At 39.2% G+C, this 19,060-nt stretch overlaps 1 long non-coding RNA gene across 1 annotated transcript in view; it reads right to left on the bottom strand.

Moving 5' to 3' along the window:
* Window positions 1-1,217: 1,217 nt before the first annotated feature.
* LOC134338637 (uncharacterized) overlaps window positions 1,218-19,060 on the bottom strand; it is a 59,223-nt gene continuing 41,380 nt past the window's right edge. The window contains exons 4-5 of the long non-coding RNA XR_010016272.1: window positions 6,327-6,388; window positions 1,218-1,434 (exon numbers count right to left, since the gene is read on the bottom strand). This is a non-coding gene — a long non-coding RNA (uncharacterized LOC134338637). The remainder of the gene's footprint in view (window positions 1,435-6,326; window positions 6,389-19,060) is intronic.

Raw genomic sequence — 19,060 nt, 5'->3', positions numbered from 1 at the left:
TTGATTGCACTAACTTCACTTCCATTTCAGTTCTGTTAATTAATAGTGCAATTGGTGAGTAGGATCCAACACACATTTATCCATGAAACATTAGAATAAGAGCAGAGCACCCATATAAATTGAGCAATATTACCATTCTAGATGTTCCTAAAAGGCACGATAACAATCTTTGATTTGCTTTATAAGTCACTTGTTGTTGAAATCTTTCCTATTCAAAACCTTAAGAAAAAAAATTCAGTACTGAAAATTTGGAAGTTTTAGAGAAGCATTTCCCAGATTCTACTGAAGTTAACATTATTCATTGACAAATATTTTAAGCACTTAGCACTTATGCCTGTACAACAAAGATGAATAAAAGCGAGTATTACAGAATGCTTTCATCAGTGCGAAGTGACAAGCAAATTTTGGATGTATATTACAGCAGGAATATATAGGGGATAGTATTGAGTTCTACTGCTGCAAACAGGAGGAAAACTACTGCGGCATCCACTTTTCATTCAGGAAATAGAAAAGCAGTCAGCTCATGAGAAGTTCCGTTCTATTTGACCACTGTTACTAAATGCAGTAGGTTACTTTATTTCAGATAAATTTTACATCTACGTGACCCAAACGTGCTTGAATATTTAGTGAAAGAACACATACTTCTTTCCCTGTCAACTTCTTTCTCAAACAGGTATAATTTAACAAATAACTGATTATATGTCAAGTATATTATTTATACTTGTATTATACTTAGTATATTATTTAATATTATGTAGCACTGGAGGCATCATGATTGAAAACACCAGCAGCTTGTCGAACAGCTGCCTTAAGAATCAGTGGTGGGCTTTTCTCCCCCATTGACTTAGCTAAATGCCAAGAGGGTTATTACCTTTCTTTGTCACTGCATCTTATGTTAGCTGATACAGACTTGCAGATATTAATGGAGAAAGAACTCCAACTTTCATGGCTCCATCATTGATATAATGTTTGAATGTGTGGCATTAGAAAAGACAGAGGGGAAAAAGAATAGTTTAGAAAATGATTTGTAGAGTAGACTAAATAAAAATATAATCTACTATAAGCATGTACTGATTTTGTATTATATTAACACTCCATTACTCCTTTATTTATGTGGAGTAATATATGCACAGAAAAGTATCAGATTTGTACTTGCATACCTTTAACATCCCAGCAAAGGAAGAAGAGCTTTTATTGGTTCTTATTCTTCACCGATATAAAACAAGATATTCTGGAAACTCTTACATTAACCAATCAAAATGTACTTACAAAAAAAAGACACATGCATGTTAAAGCCAATTGTCAACCATGAATTATTTCAGGATAAGCTACAATAAATCTATTTAAAGAAATTGATTTAAAGCAACATGTCCACCAGATTTGAATTCCAAAGATGCTTCAGCATCAGGGCTCTGTATAAAAGTAGCAGTTTTTCTAAAAAGAAAGGCATAAAATTTAATTAATTTTTAGACAAAGCAAGCCATTGAACTTATCCATATGTCTGAGTCAGTTTTGCCATTAAACTTCAAACAACCTTTGGCTCTGTAAGCCAGCTGCCCATCAAAGACATGAATTTTAGGGGAGGTAATTTTTGTGAAAATGTGCTTGGGTGCCAACAGTCCTCCAAGGTGGCCTATCTGGGGTCTGGAGGTGAAACAGTTGCTGTAACCATGTTTCCTGCAAGATGTAAATTTGGGAAAAAAATGGCTACCTTGGGGCTATTCCTGGAGGTGCCTGTTACCATTCATTAATGAGCTCAGGCAGAATTCTAATGTCAAGAGCTGGTCTCAATTCCTTTTCAGCTGCTTGTGAGGAAATACTGTGGAGATTTTGGTTTCATGTGGTACTTCAAGATGTACTCACCAGTTCATATTTACATGCCATTTAAAGCTGTGGAGAGGACTACTAAAGCTAATCAAAAGGCTTTCTGGGACCAATCTAACAGGTGTTTATCGAAGATTATAGAATATTTATTCTGGGAATTCTTTGTGAACTTTATCAAAAATGAGTAGGGGAAATGCAGATCCCTATTATTGGATTCTTGTACAAGGCACTAGGAGAAAACAAGCAGTTCATCGAGAGAAGCTTGTTAGAGATTCTACTTAGTCTGCAGGACAGAGATTCAGTTGCTATTTTGCCCAGTGGTGTGTTTCACTCAGTTTTTTTCTTGGATTAAGAATGCTTTGCTCTCAAAAAAAAAAGATTGAGAACAGTATGTCTATATGTATGATTTGTGAAATATCTCATGCATGACAAGACAGAGACATTACAACTAGGGCAGCGGTCCCCAACCACCGGGCCGTGGACCGGTACCAGGCTGCAAAGCATGTGCTACCGGGCTGCGAGGAAACGATATGATTTGGCGATAGGAGTCAACTGCACCTTTCTTCATTCCCTGTCACGCACTGTTGAGCTTGAACGCATGCAAGGTCATTACGCACGCGTCATCCATGTCAGCGTGGGAAGGAGATCAACTCCTTGAGCTTGCAAATGATGGCGGGCTGAAAAGTATGTTTGAAATAACATCTCTGCCGGCATTCTGGATTAAAGTTGAGGCTAAATATCCCGAGATAGCAATGATAACATTGCTTCCATTTCCAACATATCTCTGCAATGAATGCAACGAAAACAAAATTGCGGAATAGACTGGACATAAGGAACCCCCTTCGAGTATCGCTGTCTCCCATCACCCCTCGATGGTACCGTCTTGTTGCAGGGAAACAAGCACAGGGCTCCCACTGATTCAGCGATATTGGTGTGTTGCAATGATTTTATATGTTCATACGGGGAAAATATGTGCTGTGTGTTTAATATCCAAACGTTACTTAAAACGTTATGATGCTATTGACTTATAAGTGACTTATATAACCATATAACAATTACAGCACGGAAACAGGCCACCTCTGCCCTTCTACTCCATGCTGAATGCTACTCTCACCTAGTCCCACTGACCTGCACTCAGCCCATAACCCTCCATTCCTTTCCTGTCCATATACCTATCCAATTTTTCTTTAAATGATAATATCGAACCTGCCTCTACCACTTCTACTGGAAGTTCGTGCAACACTTACTTCAAGCTCCCCTGTCCTCTCCTGATAATTGACTTATCACTATACTCATGCGAGGGAAATATGCGCTGTGTGTTTAATATTAAATTCGTTAGATAAACCCTTTTAGAAACGAAACTGAGTGTATTAGCCACTTATCACCTATATTCCGGTTGTGATTAACACCCCCCCCCGTGCAGAATCGCCAAAAACGATTTGTAGAAAAAATCGGCAGGTACACACATGCGCAGGTCATGCATGCTCACTCATGCCCGCGCAAGGCTTCATGGTCATTGTAGTCTTTCTCGGGGTAAACACAACGTATTTGACTGCTACTCTTGTCTGTTGACAACCCGGCCCCCCCCCCCCCCCGGGTCGGCTGGTTTGCAAGTGTATTGTCAATAATAAACCAGTCCGCGTTGCAAAAAAGATTGAGGACCCTTGAACTAGGGGATCACTATGACTAGTTAGATCACTAAAATAGATTTGTTCTAATTATGTTCTTTCCTGTAAAAAGTGTGTTTTATTTATGTTCAGATAATATTTTCTCTTGTAAATGTTGCTTTAATGATGCCTATGATCTGCTGCAAGTTAAGTTTTTCATTGCACCGGTTCATACAGTTACTTGTTCATTTGAGTTTGACCTAATCATGATTAAAGACCTAATCATGATTAAAGTTTGGCTATTTAAAATGGAAGGAGGATTTTTTTTTTCTTTTCTACAGTGCAGTGTTGGTCAAAAGGTGTATAATAGTTAAAAATGGGAAGGGGGAGTCATATGGAAGAGCAATGGGATTTAGGGTTCATGTTTACAAACTTGAGAAAGCTAACAAAATATTGGGGTATGTTGCAAAATCTACAGGGCTTCTTGTCAACTTAGAATAGTATCCTTTGAATGAAATGTTAGTAATTCCACATGGAGGAAAAGAAATTTGGATTCGGTATTGTAAAAAGATGTTTTAGATAGAGCACAGATTCTCTAGGGTGTTCCCTGTTTGAGGAAGAACAAATGTGAGACTAGACTTGAAAATCTGAGCCTTAAAAAATATAGACATATTGAAGACATAATACAGGCTTAATTATAACTAAATAAAATCAGATTAAGAATGTGCAGGTTGTATCCAGTCAATGAATAATACAGAAAAAGGCAACATTGATGTTGCCAATGTAAAAGAATTAGCAGAGAGAATAGAGGCATTGGTTTTATGCAGAGATCTGTGCAATGCATTATCAGAGATAGCAATTGAAATCGAGTCTACATTAGTGTTTAAAAATTGATTAATCATGCATATGGAGGAATATTAAATTCTGGGAACAGCAGAGGTACATGAAATTGGGATAAGTGGGTAAATTGAGCATGGGAGTGGGCTTGATGTAAATATGTTTTCTTGTTTTAAGCAACAAATGTCTATAGATGTGTGGTGGAGAGTATATTGACTGGCTGCATCACACCTGGTATGGAAACACCAATGTACTTGAATGGAAAATCTTACAAAAAAAGCGACAATGTCCCAGTCCATCATGGGTAAAACCCTCCAAACTATTGAGCCCATATACATGAAACACTGTGCAGGAAAGCCGTATCCATCATCAGGGACCCCTGCTGCCATCAGGAAGAAGGTACTGGAGCCTCAGGACTCACATCACCAGGTTCACAAACAGTTACTACCCCTCACCTATTAACCTGTTAACCTGTTAAACTCAACTTCAGTTGCTCCATTCTTGAACTACTCCCACAACCAAGGATTCACTTTCAAGAACTCTTCATCTCATGTTCTCGATGTTTATTGCTTATTTATTTATTATTATTATTTATTCTTTTTGTATTTGCACAGTTTTTTGTCTTCTGCACACTGTAGTTGAACATTGCAGTTGGGCAGTCTTTCGTTGATTCTGTTATGATTATTCTATAGATTTTTTGAGTATGCCCGCAAGAAAATGAATCTCAGGGTTGTATATGTTGACATATATGTACTTTGATAATAAAAATTACTTTGAACTTTGAACTGTGTATGAAACCATCATTTTCAATAACCATCTATAAAAAGCAATATAACAACTTAGTATTTTTGAAAATTTGATGCACTAAAACTAAACTAATAGACAAGAAGAAAGCAACCAGACAAGTTGCTGATGAAAACAAAAGAAGGGAGAAAATAGAAGCAGGCAAAGGCCGCTTGGTCCCTTGTGCTTCCCACATCATTGAATAAGATCATGGTGGATCTTTTACTTCAGTGCCTTTTTCCCAAACTTATCCCCATAATCCGTTGATTCTCATAATATCAAAAAAATCTATTAATTTGACGTGAGTATAGTCAGTAGCAATTATTTTGAGTAGATAATTCCAAACATACAACATATTTTTGGTGACTAATTTTGTTCTCAGCTGTATTGATTGGCTAACTCCTTATTTTGGGGTTGTGAGCTCTGCTTCCAAGTATCCCAGCCAGAGGGAATATCTATCGAACCCTGTAACGATTTTGTACATAGCCATGAAATCACTCAGGAACACAAGGAAACAGGAGCAGGAGTAGATCACCAGGGTTCTCAAACCTTTTCCGATACTCAATTAATGCTGGCTGATCTAAACTGGCTTTGACCTGCCAGCGTTCTTTGATTTTTCAAATATCTATTTATATCCATCTTAAATATGCACTCACTGCAACTTTATTAGGTACCTCCTGAACCTAATAAAGTGGCTACTGAATGTATGTTCATGGTTTCGTGCTGGTGTAGGCCATCCACTTCAAAGTTCAATGTGTTGTGTATTCAGAAATGCTCTTCTGTTGTAACACTACTGTTGTAACCAATGGTTATTTGAGTTACTGTTATCTTCCTTGAACCAATCTGGCCGTTCTCCTCTGACCTCTCATTAACAATGTGTTTACACCGACAGAACTCTTGCTCACTGGATGTTTTTGTTTTTACCTCACTGTTCTGCGTGAAAATCCCAGGAGATTCACAGTTACTGCGATAATCGTACCACCCCATCTGACACCAACAATCATTTCATGGTCAAATTTACTCAGATCACATTTCTTCCCCATTCTGATGATTGTTCTGAACAGCAACTGAATCTTTTGACCATGTCTGCATGCTTTTATGCATTGAGTTGCTGCCATGTGATTGGCTGATTAGATATTTGCATTAACGAGCAGGTGTGCAGGTGCACATAATGAAGTAAATACATTCAGTGGCTAATGATTGGGCCACCATCACCCTTAAGAGTAGATAATCACAACGGTTCAGTACTCCCTGAGAGAGAAAATTGCTACACACCTCAGTTGTAAATGGTTGGCGCCACCTTGTTCATGACTTTCTCACAAGTGAAACCTCTAATTCTGCAAAACAAGAGAATAGAGACACAGTCTGTTTAGTATTTCCTCATATGACAGTCCCATGTTCCCTAAAATCCATATGGTGAACAAAATCTCAGTTTCAGAATAGTTCATGCATACCCTGTCATTTCTCGATACTGTATAATCAAATAGTTAACACTGCAAACACATAAGATGTTTAAAAAGAAACAGCTCAGACTTGCTTATTTCCTATTTCTCGAATACTTGTAAGGGCGTTCAATCTGTCATGCACCTTTGATATCCGCCTGCTTGAAACTTGGATTTATTTTCAATCCAGAATTTTGTCTGTCGTCTTCATCATCTACTAAATTCACTACAGAAATCTGCCAACAATTCTTCAATACCACCTCCTAAACACATGACCTTTGCCATTTACTCAAGAACAAGGTTGGCAGGTGTAACAGAACACCACCACCTGCAAGTTTTCCTTCAAGTTATGTACCATTCCAATTTAGAAATTTACCACCATTCCCTTTTCATCAGTTGGTTAAAATCCCGGTCTGGGAATAGCTTCCCTTCACCTACCACAGGGGTTCAAGATGCAACCAACCCCTGGACATGGAATAAGAAAGAATAAAATGTATGTTTTTGGAAAGTGAGAGGAGGACAATATGCATTGTCTATTCTAAGGAAGAAAGTCACCCTCGTATTATGGAGAAACAATCAGCTTAAAATATAAAATTTAAAATTGCTTTTAAAACACCCTCGATGTGTGGAACTGGAGACAATATGGATATTCCCTGAGAATAAGCCTGAAAGTAAATGTATATTAAATAGATCTATGCATCTGAAGTCTTAAAATCTGAAGTACTTGATGAAAGTTGTTATATGATCTAATTTACTCATTGAAATATCATAATTCTGAATGAAATTGCAAGGACAGCTGAGAGGATCAGTAGGGTCTCACTTCCACCCATCTGAGATAATTATCAGGAGCGCTACATATACCGGGTCCTTAGTGTTGTTAAGAATTCCTCCCATCCATCCCACACTCTCTTTGAACCTTTAACATAACATTAGGACAAGTACTGTTATGATGGAAAGCATCTTATTCCCCCTGTTAGACTACTGAACTCCCTGCCACTACCCAGGTTTCATCATGTATTAAGTGCTGGTAGCATTACACTGTCTATTTTTTAACTGGTGTCATAAATGGACATTATTCTGAAATGTATGTTATTATCTGTTAATTTTTTGTGATAATAATACTTTATGTACTGTGTTGATATCTTGGTCCGGAGGAACATCATTTCATTTGGTCATACACATATTAATGGTTGAATGAGAATAAATTTGAACTTGAGTGTGAAAAGTTGAGATTGAAGCAAGTGAAGGATCTTGAAAAGTTCTGATTTCTGTTCTGGAAGTGATACACCATCCATAATCATTTTGAATACCAAATGGTCTCTACTCTTTTAGTATTGGACATATAGTTTCTGTTCTACAACACCTGTGAAAAAAATTTTCTCTTTTTTATGTAAATGTTACATAATAACATAAAATGAAGAATGTGAGTTCTTCATGGTACATTTCTTAGTTTACATTATAAGTAAAGATGAAGAGTTGTCATATTTTACATAATTGCAAAAGTACATTAGTAGTTTAAATGTATGATATGACAGGTTTATCATTTCAAATAACTGTCTTCTAGTACATCTCAAACAACTACATTTGTGTTGGGAGCATACCAACGTGTAATTTGCAGTTGTTTGATATATTCACCTGTATGCACCTGATAAATGTGTAAAAGTACGGGACAGCATTTATCACAAAGCTCGGGCTTTGTGTTCATGAGTCAAAAGAAAAAGAGAATAATAAAAAACACACATTCAACCTCAACATGAGGGTACGGTCAAGAATATTTATAGTCGGATAAGAACTGCAGAAGGTCCTAACGCTATACCAAATGTTAACCAAGCTGACTAGCGAAAGAAACTGACACTCAACACTCAAACTGTTGCTTCAATTCAGAGCTAAACTTATTCAGGTTCCCTGGTCTTTGACATCCCAGATATGCACATTAATACTTCATTCAATGGGAAGTTTTTAAAGTGAATTTTAAAAATGTAATTAATAAATAGCTTGAGTTTTAACATGGTGGTCAATATAAATATTTTCGCCGGAAAATCAAATAGCTCATTTGAAGATGTCCACATGTAGCAAAGTTCGTTCAGTAGCAGTTACATCCTTTGATGAAGTCCTTTGAGAAGATGGTGATGAAACATATCAACTCCTGCCTGAGGCGTGACTTGGATCCACTCCAGTTTGCCTACTGTCAGAACAGGTCAACAACAGATGTTATTTTATTGGCTCTTCAACTCTGGAACATCTGAACAATTATAATGTATAAATTAGGATTTTCTTCATTGACCACAACAGCTCTGTATTTAACACGATCATCCCCTCAAAACTAATCAATATGCTCCAAGACTTAAACCTCAATGCCTCCTTCTGCAAATGGATCCTTGATTTCCTCACTTGCAGACCCCAGTCAGTTCGGATTGACAACATCTCCTCCATCATCTCCATCAGCACAGGTGCACCACAAGACTGTGAGCCTGCTCTACTCGCTAAATACTTATGACTATGAGGCTAAGTACAGCTCCAATGCCATATTTAAGTTTGCTGATGACGCCACGTGTTGGCCGGATCACAGGTGGTGAGAAATCAACATAAAGGAGGGAGATTGAAAATCTGGATGAATGGTGACACAAAAACAACCTCTTACTCAATGTCAGCAAAACCAAAGAGCTGATTATTGACTACAGGAGGAGGTAGTAGTGAGGTCGGAGATGGTATTAAACAGGAAATTAGAAATGTGTGCAATAAAGGAACAGCAGTTATAATGGGTGACTTCAATCTACATGTAGACTGGGTGAACCAAATTGGTAAAGGTGCTGAGGAAGAGGATTTCTTGGAATGTATGCGGGATGGTTTTTTGAACCAACATGTCGAGGAACCGACTAGAGAGCAGGCTATTCTGGATTGGGTTTTGAGCAATGAGGAAGGGTTAATTAGCGATCTTGACGTGAGAGGCCCCTTGGGTAAGAGTGACCATAATATGGTGGAATTCTTCATTAACATGGAGAGTGACGTAGTTAATTCAGAAACAAAGGTTCTGAACTTAAAGAGGGGTAACTTTAAAGGTATGAGACGTGAATTAGCTAAGATAGACTGGCAAATGACACTTCAAGGATTGACGGTGGATATGCAATGGCAGGCATTTAAAGGTTGCATGGATGAACTACAACAATTGTTCATCCCAGTTTGGCAAAAGAATAAATCAAGGAAGGTAGTGCACCCGTGGCTGACAAGAGAAATTAGGGATAGTATCAATTCCAAAGAAGTAGCATACAAATTAGCCAGAGAAAGTGGCTCACCTGAGGACTGGGAGAAATTCAGAGTTCAGCAGAGGAGGACAAAGGGCTTAATTAGGAAGGGGAAAAAAGATTATGAGAGAAAACTGGCAGAGAACATAAAAACGGACTGTAAAAGCTTTTATAGATATGTAAAAAGGAAAAGACTGATAAAGACAAATGTAGGTCCCCTGCAAACAGAAACAGGTGAATTGATTATGGGGAGCAAGGACATGGCAGACCAATTGAATAATTACTTTGGTTCTGTCTTCACTAAGGAGGACATAAATAATCTTCCAGAAATAGTAAGGGACAGAGGGTCCAGTGAGATGGAGGAACTGAGCGAAATACATGTTAGTAGGGAAGTGGTGTTAGGTAAATTGAAGGGATTGAAGGCAGATAAATCCCCAGGGCCAGATGGTCTGCATCCCAGAGTGCTTAAGGAAGTGGCCCAAGAAATAGTGGATGCATTAGTGATAATTTTTCAAAACTCGTTAGATTCTGGACTAGTTCCTGAGGATTGGAGGGTGGCTAATGTAACCCCACTTTTTAAAAAAGGAGGGAGAGAGAAACCGGGGAATTATAGGCCGGTTAGCCTAACGTCGGTGGTGGGGAAACTGCTGGAGTCAGTTATCAAGGATGTGATAACAGCACATTTGGAAAGCGGTGAAATGATCGGACAAAGTCAGCATGGATTTGTGAAAGGAAAATCATGTCTGACGAATCTCATAGAATTTTTTGAGGATGTAACTAGTAGAGTGGATAGGGGAGAACCAGTGGATGTGGTATATTTGGATTTTCAAAAGGCTTTTGACAAGGTCCCACACAGGAGATTAGTGTGCAAACTTAAAGCACATGGTATTGGGGGTAAGGTATTGGTGTGGGTGGAGAATTGGTTAGCAGACAGGAAGCAAAGAGTGGGAATAAACGGGACCTTTTCAGAATGGCAGGCGGTGACTAGTGGGGTACCGCAAGGCTCAGTGCTGGGACCCCAGTTGTTTACAATATATATTAATGACTTGGATGAGGGAATTAAATGCAGCATCTCCAAGTTTGCGGATGACACGAAGCTGGGTGGTAGTGTTAGCAGTGAGGAGGATGCTAAGAGGATGCAGGGTGACTTGGATAGGTTGGGTGAGTGGGCAAACTCATGGCAGATGCAATTTAATGTGGATAAATGTGAAGTTATCCACTTTGGTGGCAAAAATAGGAAAACAGATTATTATCTGAATGGTGGCCGATTAGGAAAAGGGGAGGTGCAACGAGACCTGGGTGTCATTATACACCAATCATTGAAAGTGGGCATGCAGGTACAGCAGGCGGTGAAAAAGGCGAACGGTATGCTGGCATTTATAGCGAGAGGATTCGAGTACAGGAGCAGGGAGGTACTACTGCAGTTGTACAAGGCCTTGGTGAGACCACACCTGGAGTATTGTGTGCAGTTTTGGTCCCCTAATCTGAAGAAAGACATCCTTGCCATAGAGGGAGTACAAAGAAGGTTCACCAGATTGATTCCTGGGATGGCAGGTCTTTCATATGAAGAAAGACTGGATGAACTGGGCTTGTACTCGTTGGAATTTAGAAGATTGTGGGGGGATCTGATTGAAACGTATAAGATCCTAAAGGGATTGGACAGGCTAGATGCGGGAAGATTGTTCCCGATGTTGGGGAGGTCTAGAACGAGGGGTCACAGTTTGAGGATAGAGGGGAAGCCTTTTAGGACCGAGGTTAGGAAAAACTTCTTCACACAGAGAGTGGTGAATCTGTGGAATTCTCTGCCACAGCAAACTGTTGAGGCCAGTTCATTAGCTATGTTTAAAAGGAAGTTAGATATGGCCCTTGTGGCTACAGGGGTCACGGGGTATGGAGGGAAGGCTGGGTTCTGAGTTGGATGATCAGCCATGATCATAATAAATGGCGGTGCAGGCTCAAAGGGCCAAATGGCCTACTCCTGCACCTATTTTCTATGTTTCTATGTTTCTATGAAACAGAAGGCCACTGAATTAGCTCTTATCAGGGGATCAGAGGTGGAAAGGATCAACGGCTTTAAATTCCTTGGTGCTACCATTTCAAAGAATTTGTCCTGGCTCCAGCACGTAACTTTAATTACAAAGAAGGCACGGCAGCACGTCCACTTTCTTAGAAGTTTGCAAAGATTCAGCATGTCATCAAAAACTTTGACAAACTTCTATAGATGTGCAGTGGAGAGAATATTGACTGGTTGCGTCATGGCTTGGTATGGAAACACCAATGCCCTTGAAGGGAAAGGCCTACAGAAGTAGTGGATACAGCCTCCTCCATCACAAGTAAAGTCCTCCCCACCACTGATCACATCTACAAGGAGCACTGTTGCAGGAAAGCAACATCTATTATCAAGGACCCCTCCCCCCACCACCACCCCATCATCTAGGCTATGCTCTCTTCTCACTGCTGCTATCAGAAAGGAGGTACAAGAGCCTGAGATCCCACACTACAAGGTTCAGGGGCAACCATTACCCCTCAACCATTAGGCTCTTGAGGAGATAACTTCAGTCAACCTCACTAACCCCAGCACTGAACTAATTCCACAACCTGTGGCTCACTTTCAAGGACTCTCAGCTTATTTTCTCAATATTTATTTCTTATTTATTTACTATTATTGCTTTGTTTTTTTTCTTGTTTGTATTTCCACTGTTTGTTGCCTTGTTGTTTGTCCTCCTTTGTTGTGCTCTTCCCATTGATTCTATTGTGTTTCCTTGTGTTACTATAAAAGCCTGCAGAAAACAAATCTCAGGATTGCATATGGTGACATATATGTACTTCGATAACAAATATACTCTGAACTTTGAATTCAAACAACAGGAATACTGCAGATGCTGGAAATTCAAGCAACACATATCAAAGTTGCTGGTGAACGCAGCAGGCCAGGCAGCATCTGTAGGAAGAGGTGCAGTCGACGTTTCAGGCCGAGACCCTTCGAAGACCCTTCCTACAGATGCTGCCTGGCCTGCTGCATTCACCAGCAACTTTGATGTGTGTTGCCTGAACTTCGAATTGGTCAGTTTAGCCGTTTTGCCAGATTCTTCATGTAATTTTGCAATATTTAAGATTTTTGATTATCCTTTAAATCAGTTATTTTGTTTAATTTCTCACTGTTAGGAATGCTAATCGTTTAAATATTCATTTAATGTAATTGCAATACAAAGAAATTCTCTTGTTTATTTAAAGGAGTACAGTTATTGTTAAAATCTAATTTGCATAACATGCACAATTTATTAGTGTGGTGATAAAATAAAGGAACACACACACTATATATTTAGTGTGCAATGGCTTTATCAGCTTTTAATGTGTAGGGTATTATTGAAATTACTTTAGTTTTGACTCCATTGCTTTATGCCTTCATTTACTTTTACTTTTGACTCTACACCGTCTGTACCTTGCAAAACCGGCCTTTTGTAAGCTTCCACAGAGAATGTTGGGAAGTTAGGGCCCTTTGAATTATACTTAATCTTATTTGCATTTCATATTTACAGTAATGTACTTCATGAAAGGACTATAGGAAATGGGATCAAAATTGAATTACTGTCTCTTTTTAAGGCATAGTTTGCTATGACACTTAACATTGTGGAAGTCACATAAAGATTTAGATCTTCAATAGCCAAATTGTATCCTGTAGCAGTTTTATACAGGATACAAAATTATCCTGTATTTCTCTGTGTAATGCAGGATAACAACACTATCAGTGTTCCCAGATGATCTATTGTGAGTACCCACTGTTCCTGGCATTTAAAACAGCATGTATAATCTCTGTAGCCAGCTCTTAAAGGGATATTCAACAATAAAAGCCACACACTTACGAGTCCTAGGAGGAGTGTTGCCAATGAATAAAACAATCTCTCGCTGGTTATTTTGCTTTCTCTTTTTTATTTGTTGTGATTCCACAGAAACTGTAGTTCAATTTGTAGATGAATTAATTATGACATTAAAATTCTGGTTCAAAGTTGACAAGTAAATTAATGGGTTTCCTTTTTTATTAAGCATTAATGATAATGTTGCACTTTTAAAGATTTCCGTCACTGCTTAAAGTGCCAATAATAATTACTGTATAGCTTAATAATAGATCATCGTAATTTTGTTGCAGGAACGCCATATACCTGAAGAGTTTCCAGTTATAAAATACAGATTAAACTGTTAGAGAAAAGTCTTCTGAGATATAAATCAAAAATGTGTGGAGGAGGTGAGATGGAAAACAGTTCCTGTATTTAATACAATTGGAATTGAATGGAATTTATACATGCATTCATGAATTTTCACTCCTTCAATTTGGAATCAGGTGTGCTTGTATCTTCAGGAAAATCATTCCATCTTTTGACTTTTATTTCAAATATTCTAGATTAAAAATTTAGCTTCTCCAATTTTGGTAGCATTTTTTTAAAATTAAAAAAAAATAGCTTGCACTGCTTGTAGCCTTATTGGATAAAGTTTCTTAAAAAAAAGCAGATTACTTGTCATTTATAATTAATTTGCACTTAATTAGCAATTGTAAGTAGTGCGGGAAATGAAAATAGTCAAGGTTCACTTCTAATTGAGATGTGAACTTCATGTGAACTGTGAGTGTTTGATAATGATGCTGGGTTAAAAGCAGGAAAGTGCATCATTTTTATTTGACCGCATAACTTTCCTATAAATAAGTGAAGTCATCAGCTGATTAGACTACTACCATTTGTTCACCTGAAGCGGGGTTCCCAACCTGGGGTCCACAGTTAATGGTAGGGATTCGTGACATAAAAAGGGTTTGGAATCTCTGACCTAAAGCGTGACATTTTCTCTGCATATTGTGAGGTAAGCTGTAGGGATGACCAAGAGATGCATTTTTACAAATTTCATCTTGACTTGCGCACCTCTATTCTGAGCATTCACACAATCTGTTCACATGGGCCAATTTCACCATCAAAATGACGCTTACATCTGGCAGTTCTAGGGCTATATTTTTGTTGACTATCAGTATGTGGTGCTATTTTTGAACATCACATCCAGATACTGTGCAAACTGAATATTTGAGTTAAAGTTTCCTTTCCAAAATCTGATACAAGACACCAACACATGTTTATATTAGTTACAATACATTTTATTTATTGATGAATAAAATTACACTGTGCTCCCTATGTTATTGTAATTGTGGAAGTTGTAGTCTTCTGCAACTGGTGTTACAGTATCAGTTCTGGAAGTCCAATCCCCGTTATACTTGTGGGAGGGCTAAGACTTAACCTTCAATATTATAAATAATGAGGCTTTTGTTACATCTAAAAATGTGGTGAGTGAAGGTTCAGTCTGAACTTGGTGTGGAATGGATTTTAAAGATCTGGTGTATTTTTGTAAACTGTTTTAAACTGCTGCAATTTAGTAGGTCAAATTAGCCCAGGCCAGCAGTTCCCATTGGGTCTGTGGACCCCTTGCTTAATGGTATTGGTCAATAGTATAAAAAGGGTTGGGAAACCCTGGTGTAGGCTAAGAAACTGGGTTTGGATAAAGATCAGGCTGGGCAATGGGCATCAATGGAAAGAAATACCTTGGTTTGCCAAAAACATTCTACGGCAAACAAAATGTATTAGTGCAGGTAACTTTGCTGTCATGGAATTCAGAAGATTCACAGAACATGGCAGCAAGGGAGAAGACCATTCAGCCCATCAGATAGTCACAAGGTCTTTTGAAGAGTAACATAGTTAGTCTGACTTGTCTGTTCTTCCCGTCTTCGGTGCAGTTGGCAATTGCTGCTTGTATTTCCCAAGGTGGTATTGTAGCTCTGACATTCCTAATTTTAATCTTACAAGTTTCCAGATTTGATGTTTTAAATTGGGCAAGTTCCAGGTATGTTGTGATTTTATTACGCATAACCAGTTCAAATCATGAAATTTCAAGGGAAGTACAAAAGGAAGCTTTTAATATTGTTGTTAAAAATAAATTCATGCTTTTCTCAAATACACTTGCAAACAGTAGAAAGAAATTTGACATCACATGGTGTCAGAAAGCTATCTGGAAGATTTGAGGATGGGGCATTAGTTCCCTCTGCCTGCAGCCCGGCTGCCAATTGCCACCTGCTGTGCATTGTGGAAGGGCTGAGGCGACGACACTGGTTCTGCATTAGGGTCCTTGCAAAAGCTCGGTGCAAACTATTATGGATTAATTTTCCTAATATCTCCAGCCGACCATGAGGTGGAACAATTCTGGAAATAGAGTTGTGGAAAGATTTTTTGAGGGGGGCGGGGAGGCTTTGGAAATATTTGGAAGCAAAGATGCAAATCCTGAAACTTGTTGGACAGCCAGTCATCACACAACACTGTAATTCTGTGTGAGTCACATGCAGCAAATCTTTTAAACATGGGTTGGTAGAAAAATGGGAGGCCAGCCAGAAAAAACTGCAAGTATCAAAGACAGATGTGACTGCTTCAGTGGCAATGAGCAGTGACGGAGGAGAAAGCAATTGGCCATAGCAAAGGAGCTGGTATGATGATGGAAGCTCACCTCAAAGCCTAATGCAATGGTTGTAAGCTGGGAAAACACTCTGAGAATTCAGAAGCAGTGAAGGAATAGCAAGATGTTGTTCAAAGTTCAAAGCAAAATTTATTATCAGAGCACATACATGTCACCACATATGACCCTGAGATTCTTTTTCCTGTGGGCATATTTAGTAAATCTATAGAATAGTAACTGTAGACAATGAACAACAAACTGTCCAAATGTAAATATAAATAAATAGCAAAACATAACGAGTATGAAATAACAAGATAAAGAGTCCTTAAAGTGAGACCATCGGTTCTGGAAACACCAGAAATAGAATGACTGAAGTTATCCCCTTTTGTTCAAGAGCCTGATGGTCAGGAGGTAGTAACTGTTCTTAAACCTGGTGGTGCGAGTCCTAAGGCTCTTGTGCCTTTTACCTGATGGCAGCAGCGAGAAAAGAGCGTGGCCAGGGTAGCGAGGATCTTTGATAGATGCTGCTTTTCTACAGCTGTTTTATGTAGATGTGCTCAATGGCTGGGAGAGCTTTACCCATGATGTACTGGGCCCAATCCATTACACTTTGTAGGATTTTCCGCTCAAAGGCATTGGTGTTCCCATACCAGGCTGTAATGCACCCAGTCAGCACACGTTCCACCACACATCTATAGAAGCTTGCCAAGGTTTTTGATGACATGCCAAACCTCTACAGACTCCTGAGGAAGTAGAGGCACAGTCGTGCTTTCTTTGCAGATTATATGATGGGTCCAGAACAGGTCATCACAGATAGTGACCCTCAGGAATTTAAAGTTACTGACCCTCTCCACCTCTGATGCTCAGATGATTACTGGCTCCTTCCTGGACCTCTGCTGTCCCTCTCCTGAAGTCTACTATCAGTTCCTTGGTCTTATTGACGTTGAGTGAGAGGTTGTTGTTACTACACCACTCAGACAAATTTTCAATCTCCCTCCTGTATGCTGATTCATCACCATCTTTGATATGACCCTCAACAGTGGCATCATCACCAAACTTGTGTATGGTGTTGGAGCTGTGCTTAGCCACGCAGTCATAGGTGTAAAGCAAATAGAGCAGGGGGGTAAGTACAGATCCCCGTGGTGTTCCTGTGCTGATGGAGATTTTGGAGGAGATGTTTTTACCAATCCAGACTGCCTGGATTCTGCAGGGGAGGAAATCCAGGATCCAGTTGCACAAGGGGGTACTGAGGGGGCTGTGATGTGTTAGCTAGGAGATTTACACGTTATTATGGAGCTTGATGTACTTTCAGTAGCTGGATGAAGATGCCTCCTTGGTACATATAGTCACTGTGATAGCAAAGTTATCCAACATTAGTCCAAGTCTGAGAATTATCCAGGTCCTACCATCTGTTGGCATAAGTTATTCTGATATCAGAAGATTTGTGAATGAAATCAAATGCAGAGGTCAATCAGTGAGAAATTTCAGTCCTGATCTTACTTCAGAGGTTAACAAATTTCACGACACATGCCAGTGATAATAAAGCTGATTCTGAATGATAGTCATTGGTAAAGCAGATCTAGGGCAAACATTTTGCCATGAGAAATTCTAGCAGTTCTATCCTGGAGTTGCATTGAATAGCCCATATCCTTAATTTGGACCATTTCCCCTTTATCTCTCACTGCTCTTGACCTCAGGGTTTTAATTTCTATTTTGGATTTTATCTAACACTGCCTTGCTACCAAGTTGAGCTACTGCTCATCCAGGTTCCCCTCTGCTTTTGCACCTTTTGCTAAAGCCTAATTGGTATGAAACTGAGTGTTGCCTAATCTCTTTCAAATAATTGAATCAGTGGAATGAAAACAGAAAGAACAGGAAGGTTCAAGCCCAATAAGAAAATGGTATATGTGGTATAATTTCAATCAATGAATATATACTCTATAAATATAATTAATACTTGCTATAAAGTACCAGAATCTAATAAGGTTCTTCTATTGAATTTTTATTGTTGTAATTTCTCTTGGTGACTGAGCAATTCAGTAATTTGTTTGCATATTATGTCTATAATGTACAATGAGATGGGTGGTGAATAGAAATTACGTTATTCATTGATATCCTTAACTCCATTGATATACTATTTATGTTTGCCCATTCCCATGGTAACTCCACCTTTGGGTATCATAGCTGTTAGCGTAACGCCATTTCAATGGCAGCAACCCAGGTTCAATTGCTCTGCTGTTTGTAAGGAGTTTGTACATTCTCCCTGTGACCATGTGCATATCCTTTGGGTACCCCAGTTTCCTCCTACATTCCAAGAACATATGGGTGAGGAGGTTAATTGGTCACATGGGTGTAAATGGGTGACCAGAAGGGCCTATTACCGTGTTGTATCTCTAAACAACACGGAGGCTGTCTACAAGAAGGGTCAGAGCCGTCTCTATTTCCTGAAGAGACTGAGGTCCTTTAACATCTGTCGGACGATGCTGAGGATGTTCTACGAGTCTGTGGTGGTCAGTGCGATCATATTTGCTGTTGTGTGCTGGGGCAGCAGGCTGAGGGTAGCAGACACCAACAGAATCAACAAACTCATTTGTAAGGTTAGTGATGTTGTGGGGATGGAACTGGACTCTCTGACGGTGATGTCTGAAAAGAGGATACTGTCCAAGTTGCATGCCATCTTGGACAATGTCTCCCATCCACTACATAATGGACTGGTTGGGTACAGGAGTACATTCAGCCAGAGACTCATTCCACCGAGATGCAACACTGACCGTCATAGGAAGTCATTCCTGCCTGTGGCCATCAAACTTTACAACTCCTCCCTTGGAGGGTCAGACAGCCTGAGCCA

The sequence above is a fragment of the Mobula hypostoma genome, chromosome 27, assembly GCF_963921235.1.
Source record: "Mobula hypostoma chromosome 27, sMobHyp1.1, whole genome shotgun sequence".
Classification (NCBI taxonomy): Eukaryota; Metazoa; Chordata; class Chondrichthyes; order Myliobatiformes; family Myliobatidae; genus Mobula; species Mobula hypostoma.
Note: the sequence above shows the minus strand (reverse complement) of the source record. Positions and strands in the feature narration are given on the sequence as shown.